Raw genomic sequence first — 22,730 nt, 5'->3', positions numbered from 1 at the left:
TTCCCAGACTGCCATTTTAAAATCAAAAGTCTAATTGCCTATGGGAAATTGAAATAACAAAATGATGTAATTTATTTTTAAAACTAATTACCAGGCTCCTTCTGTATGAGGTCAGGATGAACTCTTCATTTAAACTGAACTCTTAATAACATACTCATTGAAATATTTTTGCTTGAAACAGGCTAATTTAAGTTAGCATTTTTTGGGGGGGAGGGGGTAAGATTCTTTTGCTTATTCAACAAATATTTCCCACATGGCTTTTTGGTACTAGGCACTGTTATTAGTACTCATTCTAGCAAAGAAGAAAAACAATAAATAGACAATTACTGTGTTATATAGTATGAGAATATAATGATATATTGACAATAAATATGATAGATGGAATGATAATTTTATTTAACAAAATTTACTTATGAAATATATAGCAACATCAATCACATTAGTTTTATTTATATATTTTTATCATTTTAAAAAGAATAAAGCCAAGAAAATAAAACAGAATAAAGCCAACCAAAACAGCCAAAACAAACCAGAGTGACATAGGACTTCAAAACAATTTGAAATCAACAATGGTTACCCTAATGTCTCTTGTTGTATTCAAGATAGCTGCAGAAAACTTCAGATGTAGTAAAAATCAAGCAAAACAGAATAGAACCAATAAAAAAAAAACAATGGATGCAATAAAGGACTTTAAAACAAGACAATATTAAATCCAAAATGGTTACCACAATATATCTTGCTATCTTTGAAATAGCTTCCCATGCTATCAGATACAACAAACAACAAAAACAACAAGACAGAACAAAACCCAACCCAACAAAACAATGAAAATGATATAGGACTTCAAAACAAGTTAATAGGGAATTAACAATGGCTACTGCCTTCAGAAGGAAACACCTCATAAATGCTATATTGCATATTGTTATCCTCTAGATGATCCTAGACCCTAGATCTGCAGAATCAGTAAAATACTAAACATCACAAGCATCAAATTATATTTCACTTCAATAGCTATCATCACAGCCTATGTTTCTCTGGACCAGCCAGTTGCTGTGCATGCTGCTGATTTGCAAGGAGGGCTTGCTTTTTGGAGACTTCTTGTTCTCTTCCCCGTATTTCATGAATGGTGCTAAATCACAGGGAAAAGCTGGGGTCTGGCTGTCTCCCTGACAGTGGCAGCCTGCGCATGCTGCTGGTTTGCAGGGAGGGCTTAATAACAATTTTAATGTATTTAAGAATAACTAACATAATTGTAATAATGATATAACACAATGTCAGCTTAGTGATAGATATAGTAAAGCTCAAGAGCTCACAAAGTCTAAGAATTTATTCCTAAAATAAATTCCTAAAAATCTTTCATGCTGAAGTGGAAAAAAATGATTTTTCAGAAAAATGGAGATTATTTAAGATGGGGTCTTTTTCATAGTGAGAAAAGGTAGAGAAACTTTTAAAGAGTGCTATAGAAAACCACTGTTTGTTACTTTTTTCACACACAGAAAAAGCATCAGAGTTGCTGATAGATTTGGTCAGAAACGAGGTCAAGACAGAGTTTCTCTTGTGTTTGTTACTTACAGTCCCATAGTGGCTGCTTCAGATCCAGGTAATGTCTTCACTTCAAAGCAGAAAGACGGGGAAATGGGATGAAACCAGTTATATTTGCTGCTTTTCTCAGGAAAAAGCTTTTTCTCAGGAAACCAAAAGCTTTTCCAGGACCTCAGCAGATTTCTGGCACATATTCTCGCTCAGATTTGTGCACAAGGCTGCTCCTATCTATAAGGGATCCTAGGAGGAGGTGTACTTAACTGTTGTCTGATTTATAGTGGGAGGAATCATGGAAGTAAGAAATGGGGTGTGGGTTTGCACCAGCCAGTTAGCAAAGGTTACCGCCATGATCTCAGGGACTTAGAATTAGGTTATAAAAAGCACTGACTTGTTTTCAAAGTTCTCCTTGCATTTATCAGCTGCCATGATTTCTTCTGCTTTAGAGAAATATAAAAGTATGTTAGTGGCAGCAACCTCTAGATGAACTATGTATTTATTTTAATGAAGAGGCTTTGGGAAAATGGATAAATCGTAACCATTGCATTAAATGAGATCTTTTTGGTCTAAAATGAGGGGAGAAAAACGAGGAATTGAAAATAATGGTCTGGTTCAGTGCTGGGGTAGAAAATAGTGGATTAATAGGATTGTAAGAAATAAGACAAGTTACTAACCCTTGGCAGAGAGAGTCATGATGGTGATAGCCAGGGTATTATTCTCCCAAAGCAAAGTCTGGATATGAGATAGCAGAGAAGAGCAAGGAAAAGGAATGGGTAGTAGCCATCCAGAATGATCGATATGCATTAGAAAACGCAGTTATGGGAGCAGTATGGTGAAAGGATTCCAACATGAATTAAATCTGAGAAATCTTACTTACTGGAGACTCATGGAAGTAACTTGTTGGAGAAGCAGGCACCTCACTGAAGGTCTTGGATGATAGGTCCTGTGTACCAGGCAGGAGGCAACCATGGAAGATAAAAAGCGGAAAGCTCAGGAGTGTGCCTAACTCTCTCCCATATGCTTTTGAGAACAAGGTAAATGGAACGGATCCCATCATTCCTCTTACAAAAGTGAGGTGCATACTCTTTTACTATATGCTTATTGCATTAGTCTGAAATACGCATGCATCAATTGGCAAGGTGCAACAGATGGGGGTGGTAAACTAATGCTTGCATCTATGCTGATCTATTATATAGTGACAATCTTTACCAGTTAGTTGAGAAAGCATTTGGCACATTGAAAGAACCCCACCAAAACACTGGAGAGGTTTACAGGCTGACATATGAGACCTATGGACATCCATCTATGACTGACATGCATAGATAATTTTGTTGGACACAGATGTGTCTTTCAGAGGGATTTCAAGTGTTGGAGCTTAGCTTATGAGGGTTAAGTATGATCACCATGGGTGACTTGAATCTCTCAGGTTCACAATTAGAATCTTAGGCACTTTAGTAGGGTTTTTGAAAGACTGTGTACTAAAGTATTAACAACACTGGGTAGCCTATTGGTTGTAGCCAAGAATCCATGAGACTTGTCTTGTATTTAAAGAAACAATCCAGCAACCACAAGAAAAAGTGACTTCAATCTTTGCTTGTATCTCATGAAGTGTTAAAAAGATTTAGTTTGTAACTTACAATAGTACTTACTAAGATTGTGCCTCTCTTTTCCAGAAAGCTTCTTTACAGAAGCTATCGTTTTCTAAGTCTCTTTCTTCTTCACAGCTTTTTCCGACACCCTAGGCAGTTTGTTTTCTGTCTTCGTCATTGCTATGACTCGTGTCTGGATGTCCCTCCAAAGCCTCATGCAATCGTAGGTGTGCTGTTCAGAGGTGGCTGGATGTAGGTGTGTGGTCCTGAGGTTAAGGATGTGGGATTATTAAATCAGCTCACTGATTTATGTGGCATAGCTCTAGGTGTGGACAATGGGAAGACCGAGCTGGATTGTGGATGACGGCACTCAAACAGTGCGTAGTATAGACAGGCAGGAGGAAGGCAGGCCAGGTGATGCTTCTGTCCTACTTCTCAGCTCTGTTGCTTTCTGCTTCCACCATGTACTGCTTCTCCCCTGCAGCCCTCCTCTGCCAAGTCACCCTGCCTGGAGCCAGCCAACCATAAACGGAAACCGCTGCAAACTGTGAGCTAAATAAACCTTTCCTCCTTTAATTTTGGGTGGTGGGTATTTTGTCTCAGCAATGAAGAAAGTAACCATGACATTTGCTTGCTGATTTCTTCAGCATATTATGTGACAAGTAAACACACAATTTTTGTTTTACTTCTTATTTATTAGTGCATGTTTGAAGTACATAATGTTTTATTCCTTGTGTGTATTAGTATTTGTACATAACACACCTGCATTTCATCTTTCATCCCCCTTTCCTGCTCTCTCTTCATCTCTTGATCCCTTTCCATTTTGAGAAAGATATAGCTCCCTATTTCCTATTAATTTTTGTTTTTATTTTTATCTACAACTTGGATTTCTCACGTAAGACAAATCATGTGATGTTTAAGTTTGGGTGTCTTATTTATTTCACTTAATATTATGTTCTCAAGTGTATCCATTTTTCTATAAATGACTTATTTATCATAATCCAGAGTAGTTATTTATTTTTACTTTTTCCATGGCCCATTTTTCTGGGTTTTTCAGAGAACTTGTAGGAAAGCCAACAGCGGTCCCAATGACTAAGATTACCTGGCTCCTCCAGGACGTGGGCCTCGAAGAAGGCAACACGCTCAGGACATTGCCCAGAGCCAGTGCCTGTTGGTGAATTCATACACCAGAATGTTACACATGGGCCATAGAAGTAGGTGTTTTGCTTTGTTTGAATAACTTGGCAAAAATTAATGATATCTGCTGGTACCGTCAGAAGGGCAGAGATGAACATATATGAAGGAGACAAGGGAGCAGAATTTTGTAACATCAAGTTTCAGGCAAATACAAAAACTTTATTTTGTTTTTATCTTAACTTGAACAGGGAAAGGGTCATGCAAAGTGTTATTGATGTTAATAGGAGACTGTAACAATGGAGAATTGACTAATGAATAAAAAGCGAATTTCTGAGACAGGAATAACAGACAGAAAGGACAGCTGTCATTTTTCCCCTACGTGGCTAGGAGCATCTCAGGCAGAGCCCTCCTCCTAGGCCCAGGGCAGCGGTCCAGACCTTGTTAGGGGGCATGGCTTTGGCTTGCTGAGATGGTGTGCAACAGGAATTTGCTGGAAACAGCCTTTGGAACGCAGAGAAAGGCCTTTCTCTGCTGGGAAGCACAGCACCTCTAAACGCTGTCTGACACCCCGGAGAGGGAACCAGGAGACTCTGTAGGCATCTAGCACTGGTGGAGCCACATGCATTGACCCTCATTTTGTATTTACACTGTGAAAGTATTCCAGGTAGAGCTCAGTGACTTCTAAATCTCAGTTTCTTCCTTGTTAAATAATCAAGCTACTTTTTGCCAGGTAAATTTGAGTCTGTGGGGAAATGGCAAAAATCATTGCAAACTGTTTTCATGTGTTCACATCTATAAGAGTCTTCCTTTGGCTGGAGATTTTGTACTCTGTTAAAATGCAAATACCCCATCGAAGAAATAGCATTTTAAAGCTGTTATCAATCATTCATTGCTTAATGTCAGGAAGGTACTGTCTCCTTTCCAGGCAGTGGTGTTTGATGTGATTGTTGAGGGAAGAAGGGAGATGAGAGGACCCAGGACAGTGAAGGACCCTGGAAAGTTGCTCCCAACCCAAGCAGACAGCGGAGATGGCAGCTGGCAGCCGGGGTGGCAGCCCAACCCCGCCTCCTTCACGGCTTCTGGAGCCCTGTCCTGAGTTCTTCAAAAACATCAAATGCAAAACCCACTTTCTTTGTAGAACATTTCCCTCCGTTTCTTCTCTTTTCTTACTTGCTTCGGGGAGGTTTATGGTTTGAAAAATTAAAGTGTGGATCTATTTTCATTACCAAAGGATTTGCAAACTGAGCGGGCCCGTCTGAGCGCCCATTTGCATTTGCCATCCCTTAAGCTGATTTTCAGTGCTGTGCAGCTATTTTAAATGTTTTCAAGAGCTTCCTTTTTAACTCTTTTCCTTACTTGTATTATGTATTTCTGCAGTTTAAAAAAATTCCATTGCTGATTCGTGGTTGAAAATCTCAATAGCAATCAGCAACTATAATCAAGAGAAGACTATTCGCTCAGGGAATATTGGGCAATTGGAGTGAATATTGAAAGGGCTACTAGGTTAGATGGGGAGGTGACACCATATCTGTGGCCTCAGGGAACGTAATGACTTTGAGGTTTCTTTATGACTGGGGTAGTGGTGCAGTTGGTATTTATAGAAATGGGTTAAAGTACAAAAGAAAAACGTGATGGAAACAACTTCCATTTTTCAATAATACTAGGTCAAACTCTTGTTGGTTACGCATCTTCTGCACATTATGTAGACAAATTATCCATTTTTTAATAATGCTAGGTCAAAAAGCTTGTTGGTTACCCATTTTCTGCAAACTAGGTAGACTATGAGGTCGTTTACGTGGTGTGACTGCAGAACCACACGCTTCCAGGCCTGTCCAGCCGGTCTCTTCCTGGCACCCCTCACATTGTGCTTCGACCTGGAGCACTGCCAGCATTGCTTCTGTGAGGTTTTCCTGGCTCTTCCAAAGTATGGCTTTTTGGGATTCCTATTATAGCTTGTGCATATCATTTTAAAATGATGGTCTCCTTTTAAAATATATTGTCATTTAATCTGTTTATTTATTGGAAAATGTATATGCATGAGTATTTGGGGAACCAGTGGTGGGATGTTATGGCTTGTGTCTAGATGTTCCCCCAAAGCCTCATGTGGTCACAGGTGGGACTTTTCAAGTAATGGCTGAAACTAGAGAGTGTGATTGATTAATGGTACAAAGCTAGGATTAAGGGTACTTGGTTAAGGATGGGTGATTACTAAATCAGTCCATTGACTGCACTAATTTTGGTAGCTTAGATATAAAATGCCTGGCATGGATATAAAAGCACAAAAAAAGCTGGTAAGTTTCCTTGTTTTGCAACCTCTGACTGCCATTAACTGTTTCTCCTCTGTGATGCCCCTCTGCCATGCCACTCTGCCTTGGAGCCAGCCAATTATGGACTGAAACCTCTGCAAATGATGGACTAAATAATCCTTTCCTTCTTCAGCTTTGGGTGTCAGATATTTGGTCCTAGCACCCGGAAAAATAATCAAGACAGGTTATCTTTATAGCTTGTATAAAATGGTGGTCTTCTTTTAAAACATGTAATTTAATCTGCTTACATGTCTAGCTTCCCACTGGCTTAAAAAATTGTTGCCTACAAGTAGTACGTCTTTATTATCTTTGAGTCCTACTTTAAGCTTTGTTGAATTAACTAGAGTAATAATGGGTACAAATTACAGACAGATTTGCAGGATTCTAAGTAGCCAAAACTGTTTATGCTTTTTGAGTTGACTCTTAGGAAGTTAGTGGTGAGCACTGGGGTTTGATGGTGAAGAATTCCTCCAAGTAGGGATAATTATGCATGTCTAATCCTAGACCCTTTGTTAGCTCTAGTCTGTGTATTTGTGGAAAAACAATAATTATGATTGACTCTCTGTATTTTTGTGTGTGTATACATTCATTTCCATAAGTTCATCTTTTCATACCTCTTTTTGATCTTTTAATAGTAATAGGAGTTTTACTTATATAAACTTGTGCTTGAGAACCTAACCTATAAGACAGAGGAAAAGCAGAGAACCTATGGCCAAAATAGAGGCAGAGAATGTGAAGTTTTTGAAACTGGTTCCTTGTCATCACTGGGTGTGGTAGATCCTGAGTCTCCAAGGAACCCAGTTTGAAAAGCACTGATTTCGACAGAGTGAACACATGAGAATAAATCTTTTCCAAATACATCATACAGAAATGGGTTATATATGTACAAGGTTTTCATATGACTCAGAGCTCTGAACCTCCAAATCATTTTTACAGCTTAAAAATTGGTATTGAAATAATCACTCAGGTTTAATTTTAGGAAACTTCGGTCAATCAGTATGTATGACTTTTAAGTTTAATCCTTCCTTTGGGAATCACAGAAGCTCCTTCCACTCCAACGCTCTTTGATTTTCTGATTGTGAAGGGCAAGGTTAGGAAGAAATAAACAAGGTGACTAGGTTCCAAGGGCTAGCTTTCTTGGCACAAATGAATAATTGGAAAGCCAGCATAATCAAAGTAATTTCATCCATCATGTACAGAAAGGGAAATAGAATTCAGGTTATTAAGGTTGCATGAAACTGCTTTTTGAATGTATGTACATATTTCTTCCTAGGGGCTAGATAACATTTCCTATTTTTATTTCTAAAAGGAGTTATGGAAAAAAGACAACTGAAAATATAACAAGCACTGTGGCCTCAAAGAAAAACTAGAATAATTCATTAAAGAAAAGAAAAGGGTTTTAGGTTCCCATTTTAAAAGAACAGCTTGCAAACCAGGACATTTGCTCTCAGCCCCTGAAGTACACCAGGGCCACGCGCCTATGAAGTCCTCATGGCTGCTGCTGACAGCAGGCTCAGCCCATCAGATCCTCGGTCTGGATGAAGGAGTCAGGTAATTTAATTTGGAGTTTCACAGTTGCCTACGTGTATGACCTTTTGGAGTTTGAGGAAAACAAGATGCAGAAGTGGAGGAAAAGTGAACCAAAGAAGGCCAGCTCCACCACACGGAAGAGCCTGAGACTGCTAACTGGGAGCAAGAAAGGGGACCCACAGGTACGTGCCTACGACTCCGATCGAGAGAGGGAACTCTCCCTGTGGGATAGATGTGTTTGTTCTGTTTCTTCTTTAAATCTAGGTTGACCTTTAATGATTCATGGGGAAGTGGATCCAAGATAGAGTCCATGTTTCTTAGTCTCATTCTTTAAAAAAAACTAAGCTGGAGAATTCTCTTTGCATTGGAATTAAAGCTTCAAAACTAAGAATTTTGTTTCTTTTATTTATGGCTCTGTTTAGAGCACTTGAAGTAATAGTAGGTGTTCAGTAAATGATTCTTGACTAAATGAATGAATCAATAAAATAACCTCTATTGCTTTCTTTTCTCCTTTTTATTTTTCTTTACTGAAAGAAAAGAAGATTGGAGCCAGGAGAGAAAGCGCGTTCAGGAGAGCTCTGATGCCCGGGGCTACTGGGCTGGGTGAGGGGAGTGCGTGGCGTTTCCCCAGCTGTGCACAGGCCCGAATTGCTCAGCTTTCTTTGTTCTGTTTCATTCGCGGTCATTAGCAGCCACTGCTCTCTGCTTCCAACAGCAGCCTTCTCTGTCTTCTGCTTACTGTTTTTGATTTGTGTTTCCTAAAACCTTGAAAGGCTTGGAGATGGACTAGAGAACACAGAATCTGTTAAATTGACTACTTTGTCTTATATATGCCTGCAGGTGATGGTCATGGGCACAGGCATTCTTTTATTTTTTAATTAATGAGAAATAAAAAGCAGGGAAAAATCTTAAAGGTCATTTTGCACACAAGTAACTCCACACAGGAAGGCCAGTCCTTCCCTTACATATGCATTTGAGATTAATTTTGGCACCGTCCTTCAAAGCCCAAGTGCATGAATTTCATGAAGTTTTTCCCAATTGTTCTCATTTTAATTTTCCTTCGCTGAACAAGTATGATATTAATTTATTACTTAATCATGAATTATGGCATACAATTCCCTAACTGATGTTTGTGGTTTTCCCTCCAGCTAGATTTTGATTTCCTTGAAGACAGAGCCATGCTCTAGTGTGGTGAAGTATCCATCGCCTGCTGCTCCTTGCGCATTGCCCTGTGGACAGAGAGTTCTTGCTGGCTCACCAGTTCACTCCTCGTGCCAAATGCCCAGGGAGATCTAACGCAGCATCTACACCAGGCAAGCAAAGGACTTAAGCCATTCTCGTCTGCTAGAGAGCAGTGTGCACTGTGGAGTCACCACTGTATCCTGTCTGTCCTCCACTTTGTTCCAGATGAGACAGGAGGGTAGGAAAAGCTTTGCTTTTAGGACAGGCAGGAGACATGTATGCAGTCATCTTCTTCCAGCTTGGAAGTCAGCATGTGAAACCAAGGCGGATAACTTCTGCTTCATGTCTCAGAACTTCACAAGCAACAGCCACTCAACATAAAGCAAAGCAAAGCAAAATAAAACCCAACCTCAGGATCTAAGAACTCAGATTACTGTTATTTAACTATTGCTATTCATAGCATTTGCATTGTCCCCTGGGCTGAAATAAATACTAGACATCTTAATTACATATAATGTCAGTTTCTCTAACTCATTACATTCCACAGGGTCCGTAAACCTTTTTAATGAGACTATTTCTGGCTTCTTCATTTTTTTTCTTTCATCTTCTCATCTTATCTGGGTTTGCAAAAGCATGAATACACACACACACACACACACACACACACACACACACACACTCTGAGACAGACAGACAGAGAAAAGGGAGAGACTTGGCATTATTTTCAAAGTCTGACAAGCATTATTTGGCACTTTAATTTTTACAAGAAAAGTTTCAGGTTTCCTGTGACTTTCCTGTTATTGCCAAGAGAGTTTACCCATAATAACAAAATATGATACAGTTAAAATATAGCTGTGTAAGAAATATTTTTGGAGTAGTGTCTCCTTTTTCTAATCTGTAAACCTCAAAACTATAAAAAAAGTCATGAAATTAATTTCTTACTATTGAAGATATTTTCTACACATAAGTAAACAATAAGAGTCCTTCTACTGAAAGAATCATTTTCACATTTTGTTTGTTTTTCCAGCAAATGTAATCCATTTAGATAAAGTCGGCCTGATTTTGCCAATGAGGGAAGCCTGAATCATTTAGATTTTCTGAGAACATTGGTATTTTAATAAATGTTCTCTCCAAGCACACTCCCAAGGATGTCTCACAGAGAATCCATTTCTCTGACTACCGTAGCTGAGCTGCTCAGATATCTGAAGATTACTCAGAACAGACACAATTGTAGTTTTGTTCCTTTATGTTTTTCTGCCTGGCACATGGTTACTGCTGGCACGTTTCCTGGCACATGTCTGCTCCACAAGAAATGCCTTTTGAGGAACAAATGGATCACGCTATAAGTCTCTGCTTACTGTTATCATAGTTTGTGAACATCTCTGCCTTTTAAAAGTATACCAAATGTAATCTAACTTTTTATAATGACAGCTTAGGCCACCATGCTGAGTTGTAGTGCCCTCAGGAGTCTGTGGTAGTATGTAAAATGTTTTTATTTTGTACTAAATGATCCTAAGCTGCTTTTGTTTGTGTGTAGTTGGCCTCCCCATTCCCACCCTTGCTGTGGGCCATCAGCTCACTCTTGCTGATTGATGCGCCTGCAGTCCTCCCCTTTTCCCTTCCCTTCCTTTCCCTCCCCTCCTCCATTCTCCCCTCTTCCTTTCCTCTGTCTGTCTCTGTCTTTGTCTTTTTCTCTGTCTCTTTCTCTCTGCCGTAGTCCTTTTATTTTAATTTACTGTTCTCATCGGGCTGTTCAATTGGAAGCCACATCAACAAACCTTTAAAATATTCTGAAGAGGAAACTCAGGGCCCTAGGACATTTTTTTTTCCATGAAGTTCATTACCAAGGGTGGGCTCTGTGATGCAGATGTTGGCTGCTCAGAGGTCTCTTTTGTTTGTTTCTTGATTCTCAGCTATTTTCAATAAAGCAAGTGCCAAGTAAACAAAATGCTGATGTATCTTTAAAGAGAAGTGTGATTTCTTTTTTCTACATTCCAATTTTGTGTACTTCTTGGTGATTAAGAATGGTCAGCAAAATTTTCTGTTTTTGTGCTTCTCCTTTCAGAAAGGCATTGGTTGGGAATAACTCAAAAACTGAAAAAGCTACTGTATTAGTCATGTTCTTGTCACCGGGACAAAATAACTGATACTTGCAGCTTAAAGGAGGAGAGGTTTATTGTGGCTCATGGCTTTAGAGAGTTTAGTCTGTGGCTGGCTAGCAGAAATGGCATGGTAGCATGGCACAGACTGAGAGAGAGAGAGAGAGAGGAGAGAGAGAGAGAGAATCTCTAGCTTACACTCCAAGTTACCCACATTCTTCAACCAGGATCCAGCTTCTAACAATTCATTTGGCCTTGAATTCATCAGTGAATCAATCCACTGATGAGAAGAGTTCCTTTGTCATCCAACCACCTCCCAAACACACGAGACTTTTGGGAAACATTTTAGATGTAAACCATAACAGCAGCTTGCAACAAGTTTGAACTCACTAGATTTATAAAAGCTAAAAAAAGTTAGTCCCTGTGCATTTGAACTTTCAGAGTAGAAAAGGGGAGAATTCCTGACTTCATAAGAAAAATAAGGCAGGTATTTAATCTACCTTTATTACTCTGATTTTACAGAGGCTGAGAGTGAAGCATTTGCTATGATGTGGCTTCTAGGGCATGACTTTAGCTTTTTACTGACATTAAATTCCACTCTTTTTGTAATCCCATGGGCATGCTCAGCCTCCTCTCAGTGATGGCCTTCCAGATGACCATATTGATAGGATTTTAAGCATGGTAAAAGAAAGAGAATATAAAGTAAAAATGGCCTTTATTCTAAGAACTCAGAGAGAAACCCCATGACTGGCAGGGGCCTGGCTTTCTCTGCTGGACACGTGGTGTGGAGGGAACACACAGAGCTTTTGTCTGGGGTGGTGCCTAGTGGTGGCGTTGCTGATGCACAAGTAGCTGATTGCAGCTCTTTTCACACCACAGGTAAGTTGCCTAAAGGCGGGGAAAATGACCTCCAGGTAAACATCCCTTGGTCCTGCCTCCCACTGCTGTAATGTCCTATGTAGGGAAAAATCCTTTCATTCTTGTCTTTTTATTGTTAGAAAAAGGGTGAAGTCTCTCTCTCTTACTACTTCCTGCTGATTGGGGTTTAAGAAGGTGGATGGGATGAAGGTTGATGCCCATGAAGAAGCTGGTGCCAGGTGTTTCAGCCAGAACAACTTTATCGTTGGTGAATGCCTGCACGTTAGACTGGAAAAACAAAAAGACAAGGTGCATTGAGGAGGTCATATTTAAGGACCCAGGTGACGTAGAAGGAACTGTGTCTTTGATTTAGATATGTCATTTTATCAGGACCACGGTGAGATAGAATCATTGCCATGGTGAAGTAGAATTCTGAAAAATAAGTGTAGTTAGGAGGAGTGAACTTATGAGAGGTGATTATTCTAGGAGTGAAGTTATGAGAGGTGACTATTCCCCCATCTGAAAGTGTAGAAGTTAAGAGTGTAGGTAGGTAGGGCTTATCTCTGGTCCAGCAGTTGAGCTGGAAAGAATAAGAGGGGTGGTGAGGGCCATGGCTGTGTCACATAAGGAAGGTAAGAGCCCAGGCCTTCAGGGGTCTCACTTTGACTAAACAGCTGAGGGTGGAGAGAACTAAGACAGTTGTCATATAGAACAACATAAGGACAATCTTACACATGATGTGGGAGGAGTCCTGCTGTAAAAAAGATAATTAATAGAATGTAAGAAATTAGGAACCAAATTGGATAATAAAACATGACTTTAGCCTGAGAGTTGTGGCTGTGAGGCCTTGGTGAGGCAGAGATGGGTGGGCGACAGAAGATGAGATGACCACTCAGGATGGTTAGATTTAGGGCTGGGAGGGCACCGCTTAGCCTGAGTGATGTGGAACCAGGATGGCAGTCCAGCAACTTTGACTGCTGTAGGGGTTGCCAAGAAGACCAAGTAGGGGCCGTTGCACCTTGGTTGTAGTCCTGTGGATTTAGAACATTTGAGATAAATTAGATCTCCTGGGGACACGGGAGGATCTGGTTTGGCCCCTTTAGAGAGCTGAGGAAGGCAGAGATAAGCATGTTATCCTAAAAGGTGTTGGAGGAAGGAGAGGATTGGGATATAGTCAGCAAGAGGAGGGGGACTTTGGGGAGTAGGAAGACTGTGAGGTAGGAACAGTCAGCCATACATAAGGTTCAAAAGGACTTAAAAATGTAGGAGCCCAGGAAGTGCCCTGAGCTTGGCTAAAGTTAAGGACAGAAGTTGGGGCCAAGGTTGGTGTAGTTCTAAAATGAGATTTTTAAGGTGTGTCTTTATGAGGCCATTTGCCTTTTCTAATTTTCCTGAGGATTGTGGATGGTACAGAATGTATAGGTGCCAGGTGATGTGTAAGCTTGATGATACCTGTTGAGTGATTTGAGAAATAAAGGCTGGACCATTATCTGACTGAATACTCTGAGGTAGGCCAAACCTTAGGATGCTATATTCATCAAGAGAAAGTACAAACAAAGATGAGAAGATATTTGAGAGTTTTGTAGTGTAAAACTCAGGTAGGTGTAAAACCTACCTGTCAGTCCTGACCAGGGGTGTGTCCTCGAAATTGATGAGTAGGAAAGGAAGGGGGTGGTATGTGTCCCTGACGATAGGTCCTAGCACAGAGATGACAGGTGTGAGTAATCTGAAGAATGGTAGCCTTTAGAGAAGGATGTGTGACTACTGGGGCTGAATTTGTATAGGGCCTGCTATCCTATATGAAAACAGTTATGTAAGTCAGCAATGATGTCTAAAACCTGTTGATTTGGGAGAACAAGTTTTGATCCCTGGAAAATCCATCCCTGAGTGTTGTGCATGTAACTTGGCTTATGAAGTAGCTGTAGCTGCTCTGGTGAATAATTAGGTTGAGGTAGACTGTTTGGGAGAAGATGAGAAGGATGCGGCCTTTGTGAAGTTAACTTGGCTTGTGAATCTGCAAAAGCATTGCCTTGAGCAATGGGATCTGCAGAATTCTGGTGTCCCCTGTAATGAATAACTGCTGCCTGCTTTGGGAGCAGTGCTGCCTCTAGGAGTTTAAGGATAAGAGGTACATTAATGATGGGGGTGCCCTGAGAGTTAATAAAACCCCATTCTTGCCAGATAGAGGCATGAGAGTGTAAAATGCTAAACGTATACTTTGAATCAGTGTATATATTTATGACTTTGTCTTTTCCTAGTGTAAGAGCCCTTGTAAGTGCAACAAGTTCTGCCCTCTGGGAAGAGGTCCTAGGTGGCAGTGGATTTGCCTCTATAACTTTTGACTCATAACTTTTGACTATAACTTTGACTCAGCTCCAGTAGTCACACATCCTTCTCTAAAGGCTACCATTCTTCAGATTACTGAAGAGTTAACTATTGCATATCTTGCTGTTTTTTGGCTGTCTGTGTTTGTTGAACTGCCATCTATGAACCATGTGTCAAAGGCTAAAGAGAGAGGTGTGCTACTAATGTGAGGGAAAGGGGTGGGAGTCATCTGTAAGACCTCAACACATCACGGCGAGGATGGCCCTGGGAGGTGGAAAGTAAAGTTGCCACATTAAGAGGGCCACTAGTTGCAACAGAGATACAAGGGTCCTGAGAGAGGGCTAGGTGTACCTGTTGAAGCTGAGAACGGGCCATCAGAGCAGGGAGTGCCTTGTGTGAGATGAGCTTGTTTAGATGATGAGGTGAGTGTACTGTAATAGACTGCCCTAACGTAAACTTCTTAGCTTCCTGTGTCAGTAGGGCTGCAGCTGCAAGAGCTCAGACACAAGGAGCCCATCATTTTTCTGGGTAGCTTAAAATAACAGAAATTAATCCTCTCACAATTCTATAGGTTAAGAGTTTCCAGTCAAGGTGTGTTGGTAAGGTTAGCTCCTTGTGGAGGTCCTCAGGGGTGATCATTCCTTGCTTGTTTCAGCATCTGGTGCTGCCAACAGCCCTCAGCATGCCTGCAGCTCCATAATGCCAGTCGCTTTCTCAATCATCACGTGGTGTTCTTCCTGTTCATGTCTGTGTCTCCATCCCTTCTTTTTAAAAAAATTTTATTTAAAGAAAGACTAAACAAAACAGAAAATGGGTAGAAATAATACATATGTTCAGAGAAAAAATAAATAGTAAGAAATCACTCATCAATGTTTATATACTGTCCTTTTAAGTTGTTCAAGATACAAAACTGGAACATATAAAGTGGGAATTCAAACAGCGAGACTGCAAACGGTTCTGTTCAACTATCCAACAAAAACTTAGTAATATGGTGATCAATCTTATACACTTAAACATATATGCAGTTATCCACATCTTCGGTTATGCTGAGATTGAAGAAACCCAAGCAGTCTAATATAACTCTGGACAAAGAATAATACTGTTGCTGGGTTTCACATTATGACAATCCAGGATCATCACTGGGTACTTTAGTGTCTCTTTTATGAGATCAGTTCTCATAAACTGTTTATAGAGTCTATACAAGCATGAGTCTTAACATGTATTTCTATCCTTTCTATATTAGAGGGAGAAACAAAACAAAGCAAGACAAAACAAAACATATTCCTATAAACACATGAAACAAAAAAGACATATAAGACCATAGTACAAGGAGTTCTACCATAGTTCCTGTGTTGTCTCATTATCTTCAATAGAATTGGCTATATATCAGACATAGTATAGTTGAATATATCAGTACATAACAATATTAATAAAAACAGAACTTTGTATATAGTATAAAACTTCAAAAACAGGCAGTTATCAAACCAGAATATGTATCATAGAGTCTTGTCATCTTCAGTGTAGTTGCCTATACTCTCAGACCTGATACTATCAATCATGTCAGTTTTGAATAAAATCTGTAGATACCAAACAGTAATCAAACAAACGATATTTAACTAAGATTAGTCATGATAAAACAGTATAAGTCATACAGGGTGCTAGATTAAGATAATAGGAAATTAAAGATGATTACTGTGCTATATCCTGATGTTTTTGGGATAGCTGTCAGTGCCCTCAAATCTAATGCAAGTAGACAAACTGGCACAGAATAAAATCTATCAAAAAAAGAATAAAATCTATCTAAGCAGAGTGGTGCGAGTACTGTGGGTTTTAAATCCTGATACACTATTAACAATATCTTCTGCCATCTTTTTAAGACTCTCCCTCCCCTTTCACTTCCCCAGATTACACTGTGCATTTTTGGGTCTGACCAATGAATGCCCTTGGTTTTAAATTTGGGGGGGGGGACCTGCTATTTACCTAAGTGGTTCTGAACCCTCTCTCTCCTGGACTTGATCTGTAATTGTATTCCTTTACCTATTAAAGCCTGTCTTCCCAACCTATCCACAAATACTGGTCTAGTTGCCCCTGTTACTCTCTGGTTCTCTGTCACATACAGCATTGTTTTCTCATATTTGATTGTTAGTCCATATACTCTTTCCATGTTAATTATATTTCCTATAAATAGCATGTCAGTGGACCCTGCCTTCTGATCTACTCCACGTGTGTTTTTTTCTTTTATTTAGTGTATCAAGGCCATCTATATTAGAGATTATAACCAACCGTCTCGGCCTCATTTCTGTTAAGCTCTTTTTTGCCATCAGTTGTCTGCTTATCTTCTTTGTTCTGTTTTCTGCTCCATTCATTGAGGCTTCTCTGTCGCGGTTCCTGGAATCCTAGTACGTTTCTTTCTCTCTAGAATGCCCTAAAGTATTCTCTGTAGAGTTGGATTGGTGGTTGTGAATTCCCCAAATTTCTCTTTGTCTTGGAAGCATCTTGTTTCTCTGTTAATTTCTCGGGACAATTTATCAGGGTATATCAATCTGGGTTGGAGGTTATTTTCTTTCAGGGCTTTCTCTCAGGAATAGTTTGCTCCAGGATCTTCTTGACTTGATGACTTGTGTCAAGAAGTCTGCCATTATTCTGATGAAAGCCCATCCTTTTACTGTATTGTCTAACTGTTTTGACAAGTAGGCTACTGCTTCTTGTGTCCTAATATACCTACAGCATTGTGGCCTTGAGAGGTAGTATATAGAGTGAAAGGTTGGGTGGGGTCAGGAAGGGTAAGGGCTGGACCTCTTAGGAGAGCCTCTTTTAATTTATGAAAGGAGGCATGTATGGGCATAGTGGGGTCTAGGGGTCCTAATAAGGGACCCTTAGAGGCCTTGTAGAGGGGTTGAGCTAGAGCTGCAAAGTTAGGAATCTAGAGATGAAAGATATTAGCTAAATCTAGGAAAGATGTAACCTGTTGTTTAGTTGTGGGCGCCTGGAGATCTAGAAGAACAGCCTTATACAATCTGTAGTGATGGAACGAGTGGTAGGCATGAGAGAGAGACCTACATATTTGACTTTTGGGGAAGCTATTTGGGCTTTAGCAGGAGAGACCCTGTATCCACGACTGGGAAGGAAATTAAGGAAACTAGCTGAATGCTGTGTGGCCAGCGTATGGGATGGAGAACATAAGATAAGGTCATCTATGTATTGAAGGAGGATGCTAGGTTTGAGATCAAGTTCTGTAAAATCAGCAGTGAGTGCTTGGCTAAAGAAGTGGGGACTATCACTGAACCCTTGGGGGAGCACTGTCCAAGTAAGTTGTTGAGACCTGAGAGTGTCTGGATCGCTCCATGTAAACACAAAGAGATCCTGACAATCAGGGTGTAGGGGGATGTTAAAAAATGTATCTTTAAGATCTACAACTGTAAAGTGAGTGGTGGAAGGAGGGATATGAGACAGCATGGTATAAGGATTTGGCGCCACTGGGTGAGTTGGGGTAGCAGCACTATTGATTACCCTAAGGTCCTGCACTAAGCGATAGGACCCATCAGGCTTGAGTACCAGGAGAATTATAGGGGAATGGGTAGGTTTAAGATAACCATTGTCTAAAAGGAGCTTAATTATAGGTTTAAGCCTCTGTAAATGATTGGGAGCTACGGGATATTGGGGAACACAAGGAAAAATTGAAGGATACCTGAGATGATTTAAAATAGGCATGGCATGGGGAGTGCGGGTGGGACTGGAAATATCCCAAACTATGGGATCAACCAGAGAAGAAGAAAGGGGAGGGGATGACTTTGCGGCACACTGTGAGGCTGTTTGGAGGACTAGAGCTGTAGGGAGGGAGAAGGTAAAGGAGAAGTTAAGCTTTTGAAGGAGGTCTTTACCTAAAAGGGGTGTGGGGCATGTTGGAATGACTAGGAAGCTATGGGTAAAGAAGAGAGTCTGGAATCTGCATGGAATAGGCCAAGGCTGCGTAGGCTGGCCATCCACACCCACCACAGAGACTGAGGACTTAATACAAGGACCTGAAAACTCAGGAAGTACACTAAAAGTCACCCTCATGTCCACAAGTACATAGTGTCTTACCTGAGACCTCCAATGAGACTTAGAGCTCCAAGAAGGATACCTTAATGGAGGCTGTGGGCCCTGAGCCCCGTCAATCCTCAGCAGCAAGTCCAAGCAGATCAGTCAGTGATGAATCTGGTGGTGATGGCGTCTCCTGTGAGGGTGAGGAATTAGAGGACGGCTTACCTGCCCTCTGGTGGCTAGGACAGTTGCTCTTCCAGTGGCCCTTGAGGTTGCAATAGGGGCAAGGCCCCAAAGGAATGTCAGGACTGGGGCATTCTCTTGCCCAATGTCCTTTTATGCTGCACTTGAAGCATGGTCCGAGAGGGACTCAGGCAACTCTGCCTTGTTTTGGCTTTCTGTTTTGGGAGCCCCAAGTGCCACTGCTAAGAGATCAGACTGATATTTAGCAAAATTCTTTTTCTGTGCCTCTTTTTCCTCTTTTTGAGTTTTTTCACTGTTGTCGAAGACAGGGAAAGCTAAATTAAGAAGGTCTCCTTGTGCAGTTTGAGGGCCATTTTCAGCCTTTTGTAACTTTGCACGAATATCAGGAGCAGACTGAGAAATAAAATAAGAGTTAACAACAATCATCCCTTCATGAGAGTCTGGGTTTACATTAGTAAGCTTAATTAAGGTGTTCCTAAGCCAATTTAGGAACACAGCTAGGTTTTCATTTAGCCTCCTGGACCTGTTCTAAAAGTTTTTTATAGTTAGTATGTTTGTGAGCAATTTTATTAAGGTTCACAATTAGGCATTCAGTCATCTTATGCGTTTTATGAGAACCTTCTCCATTTTGGTAATTCCAGTTAGGATCTTGTTCTGGCACCACAGTAGGCCCAGAGTCATTTTCAGTGGTATTTGCCTTATGTCTGCGATTGGCTTCTTCTCGAGTTGCTTGCCACAGCTGAGATCGCTTTTGTGAGCTGAGGGTGGAGTTCAGAATCACATATATATCCTTAAAATGTAAGTCATAACAAGTAGTTATAAATCCAAATTCTCTGATATAATTCCGTGGATCAACAGAGAAGCAACCTAATTTATACCTAATCTGAGATAAGTCGGAAAGGGAGAAAAGTACATGTATATTAACAAGTCCCACATAGCCAACCTATTCTTGAAATAGCAGCAGAGATTGAGCCAGGAAAGACTGTGGAGTAGATGGTCATCGAGCAGCCAACCAACCGGCAGGCATGTGCGAGCAATTATCCAATGACTGGCTACAAAGCGGCTGCTCATCACCATGAGACAAGGAAATACGAGCTGCTGGCGTGTCACTGTGTGCCCCACAGCGATCCAGCTGCTGCTGGCAGCATGGTGAGTTATCATGTGATGTGACCCGCAGTAGGATGCTTTGCTGATTACACGAGGAGCCCCCAGGGGGCTGCCATTGACCGTGAGACCGGTCCCAAGATGGTGGTACCTTGCCACGTGGTGGAGGGCCGTAAGATGGTGGCTGTCCTCCACACTAGCTGCAGCCACCGTGTGGCCCACCGGAAGGCTGGAACACCTGAGACAGAGTATGGTGAGCAGGTAGAGAAAATGGCAATGCAGAGGAAGGGGACAAAGAACCCTCAAACAGGAGAGACAGCTCCAGCAGCAGGGAGAGAGAAGTTGGTGGAGACTGGATAGAAACACTGGGGGAGGGATTAGAGATGCTAGGGGAAGGATTGGAGGCCCCAGCGGAAGAATTAGAGACCCTCAGGGAAGGGTCAGAGGCCCCAGGGGAAGGATCAGAGGTCTAAGGGAAGGATTAGAGACCCTAGGGGAGGGATGAGGAGAGGACTGCCCTGGGGGTACAGAAACCTTTGGCTGAGAAGGCTGCTGGGGTTTCAGGGATGGGGGTGTTAAAGATGGGGGGCACATCATCTAAGGTGTCTTGGGGGTCAGGAGGGGAAAGTTTGTGGTGCAGTAGAACTAGCTAAAAATATTTGAGCTGCCATACATGATTTAATGAGAGAAGAGCACGTCCTTAGGGTAAGAAAGGCCTGTACATATGGAATTTCTGCTAACATATCACCAGTGTAACAAAAGTCATATAAATTTTTGAGAATACAGGGGTCAAAGTCCCCTCTTTCAGCCATTAAGTTCGCATAGGTCTGCCAGCCTCCTGACAGTAAAAGATTAATTGTTTAATTCTTATGGTTTTCTTTAGGCCAAGGATACCAAGGTTATGAACCAGGCGACCCAGAGGTGTGTTTTTTGGGGAGAGGAAAAAGTACTTCCCACACTTGAATTAAAGGTGAGCCAAAAGCCAGACCATGCCTAACCAGAAAAAAGATTGTCACCTATTTTTGGACACAGGGCTCCAACTCGTGCCTATTGGCCATCACCAAAAGGCATGGGTGGAGTCCCAGAGGACCACAGTAACGATTCTGCCTCAGACTGTCCAAGGAACGTGAGAATTGCTACTCCAGTTCAGGGACAGAATGGGTAATCTGGTGTGAGCCTGGCCCATGGTCACGGAGAAACCCTGGGATGGAGGTTGGCTCACCTGAGGTAAATGAATTAGGCTGGTATTGTTTGCAGGCCAGAGGCGACAAGTTGAGCAGCTCCCAAGTGTCGAGAGATGAGGAATTAATCCAGGATGTGGTCCAGCCCATGAATTGGCAGGGAGACTCAACCTGGGAGGACCCCAGGAGTCATTCAAACTGCTGTTCCTGGTCGGGAAACCAGATGATATGATTTTTAGCACAGTAGAAGAAAGAGAATATAAAGTAAAAATGGCCTTTATTCTAAGAACTCGGCGAGAAATCCCGTGACTGTCGGGGGCCTGGCTTTCTCTGTTGGACACATGATGTGGAGGGAACACATAGAGCTTTTGTCTGGGGTGGTGCCTAATGGTGGCATTGCTGATCCACGAGTAGCTGATTGGAGCTCTTTTCACACCACAGGTAAGTTGCCTAAAGGTGGGGAAAATGACCTCCAGGTAAAAGTCCCTTGGCCCGCCTCCCACTGCTGTAATGTCCTATGTAGGGAAAATCCTTTCACATATCCCAGCCAGTACCATGACCTCTCTCATTCTTTCCTTGCCTCTTGGGCTTCTTCTTAATCTCTCTTGGATGATTCTTCAACCACAGCCTTCAAGCCTGCCTTCTTCCTTTTCTCCTTATATTTTCCCTGGAGATCACATTACTATCTGATTTAAATTGCTTCTTTTAGACAACAACACAGAGAGCCACACCGTCCAGAGCCATTGCACTAACACTGGGGTCCTCGTGAGCCCTTCAGGCCACTTTCTCAGCTGGCTCCTTACTGCGCTTCCATCTCCCATGTTGCTAAGCCATCGGGGTTACACTTGCCTGCCTCACCCAGGCTCCCACGTTTGGTCTTGGCCCCCAGCTGTGAACACTGAAGCTCGATCTATTTTCTGTGGTTTGGACTTTGGTTTCTCCTCGGTGTTAAACCATTACATCCAAATTGCATGCTAGACATGGCCACCTAAATATCCTACAGACGTAGCAAACTCAGCATGTCCAAAATAAAACCACTTATAATTTCAGACCGTCACTTCAGAGACTGTTTTTCTCTTCTTATGGATGTAACTGCTTCCTACCAGTTTTCTGTCCTGAATATGCTATTTATTTGTCTCTTTTGAGTTGTATTTGTTTTTTGTTGCTGCATAACTAATTATCAGAAACTGAGAGGCTCACAAATGTTTGAAGCCTAGACACAACTCACCAGCTCCTTGCTCCTGGAGGCCTCTGGAAGTCCTCATTGTGTGGCCTCTCACAGTCTCCTTTGTAATACACCAATGTGCTTCTTTGAGACCAACAATGTCTCTGCTTTTTCTAGTCTCTGACCTCCAGATACTTTTAAGAAGGGCTTACCAATTTGGATGGGCTTATGTAGGATGGTTTTGCTTTTGATAAACCAAAAAAAAAAAAAAAATCAATGGATCAGAGATTTCAGTTACGTCTCCTCTGCCATATCACGTATCATAAGAGTGAATTTCATCACATTGACAGGCCCCAGCCATACTCAGGAGCAGGAATTATATAGCATGTGGTCAGTGGTGGGCAGGAATTCTGGGCCATCTCAGATTTCTGGCCACAATATCTAATCACTTCTTTTCTCACATGGTAGCCCCTTTCATTCAGGTCTTC

The 22,730-nt window shown here is 41.5% G+C and overlaps 2 long non-coding RNA genes across 10 annotated transcripts in view; both read left to right on the top strand.

Moving 5' to 3' along the window:
• Positions 1 to 3,348: 3,348 nt before the first annotated feature.
• LOC134472148 (uncharacterized) lies at positions 3,349 to 9,798 on the top strand. Of its 2 annotated transcripts, none has more exons than XR_010042038.1 (3): positions 3,349 to 8,283; positions 8,636 to 8,704; positions 9,250 to 9,798. It is a non-coding gene; the product is annotated as an uncharacterized LOC134472148 (long non-coding RNA). The 2 variants fall into 2 exon arrangements; XR_010042039.1 differs by having other exon boundaries at positions 3,353 to 8,283; positions 8,641 to 8,704.
• Positions 9,799 to 12,194: 2,396 nt separating this feature from the next.
• LOC134472147 (uncharacterized) overlaps positions 12,195 to 22,730 on the top strand; it is a 41,345-nt gene continuing 30,809 nt past the window's right edge. For 7 of the 8 annotated variants that reach the window (XR_010042037.1, XR_010042035.1, XR_010042034.1 and 4 more), the window contains exons 1-2: positions 19,746 to 19,941; positions 20,780 to 20,866. This is a non-coding gene — a long non-coding RNA (uncharacterized LOC134472147). Of the gene's footprint in view, positions 12,262 to 19,745; positions 19,942 to 20,779; positions 20,867 to 22,730 lie in introns of those variants that run through there. The other variant, XR_010042031.1, reaches the window with a different exon arrangement.

Source organism: Cavia porcellus, unplaced genomic scaffold, assembly GCF_034190915.1.
Source record: "Cavia porcellus strain 051 isolate PalLab524CR breed Dunkin Hartley unplaced genomic scaffold, mCavPor4.1 scaffold_22, whole genome shotgun sequence".
NCBI lineage: Eukaryota > Metazoa > Chordata > Mammalia > Rodentia > Caviidae > Cavia > Cavia porcellus.
This window is presented reverse-complemented; position numbering and strand designations above follow the sequence as displayed.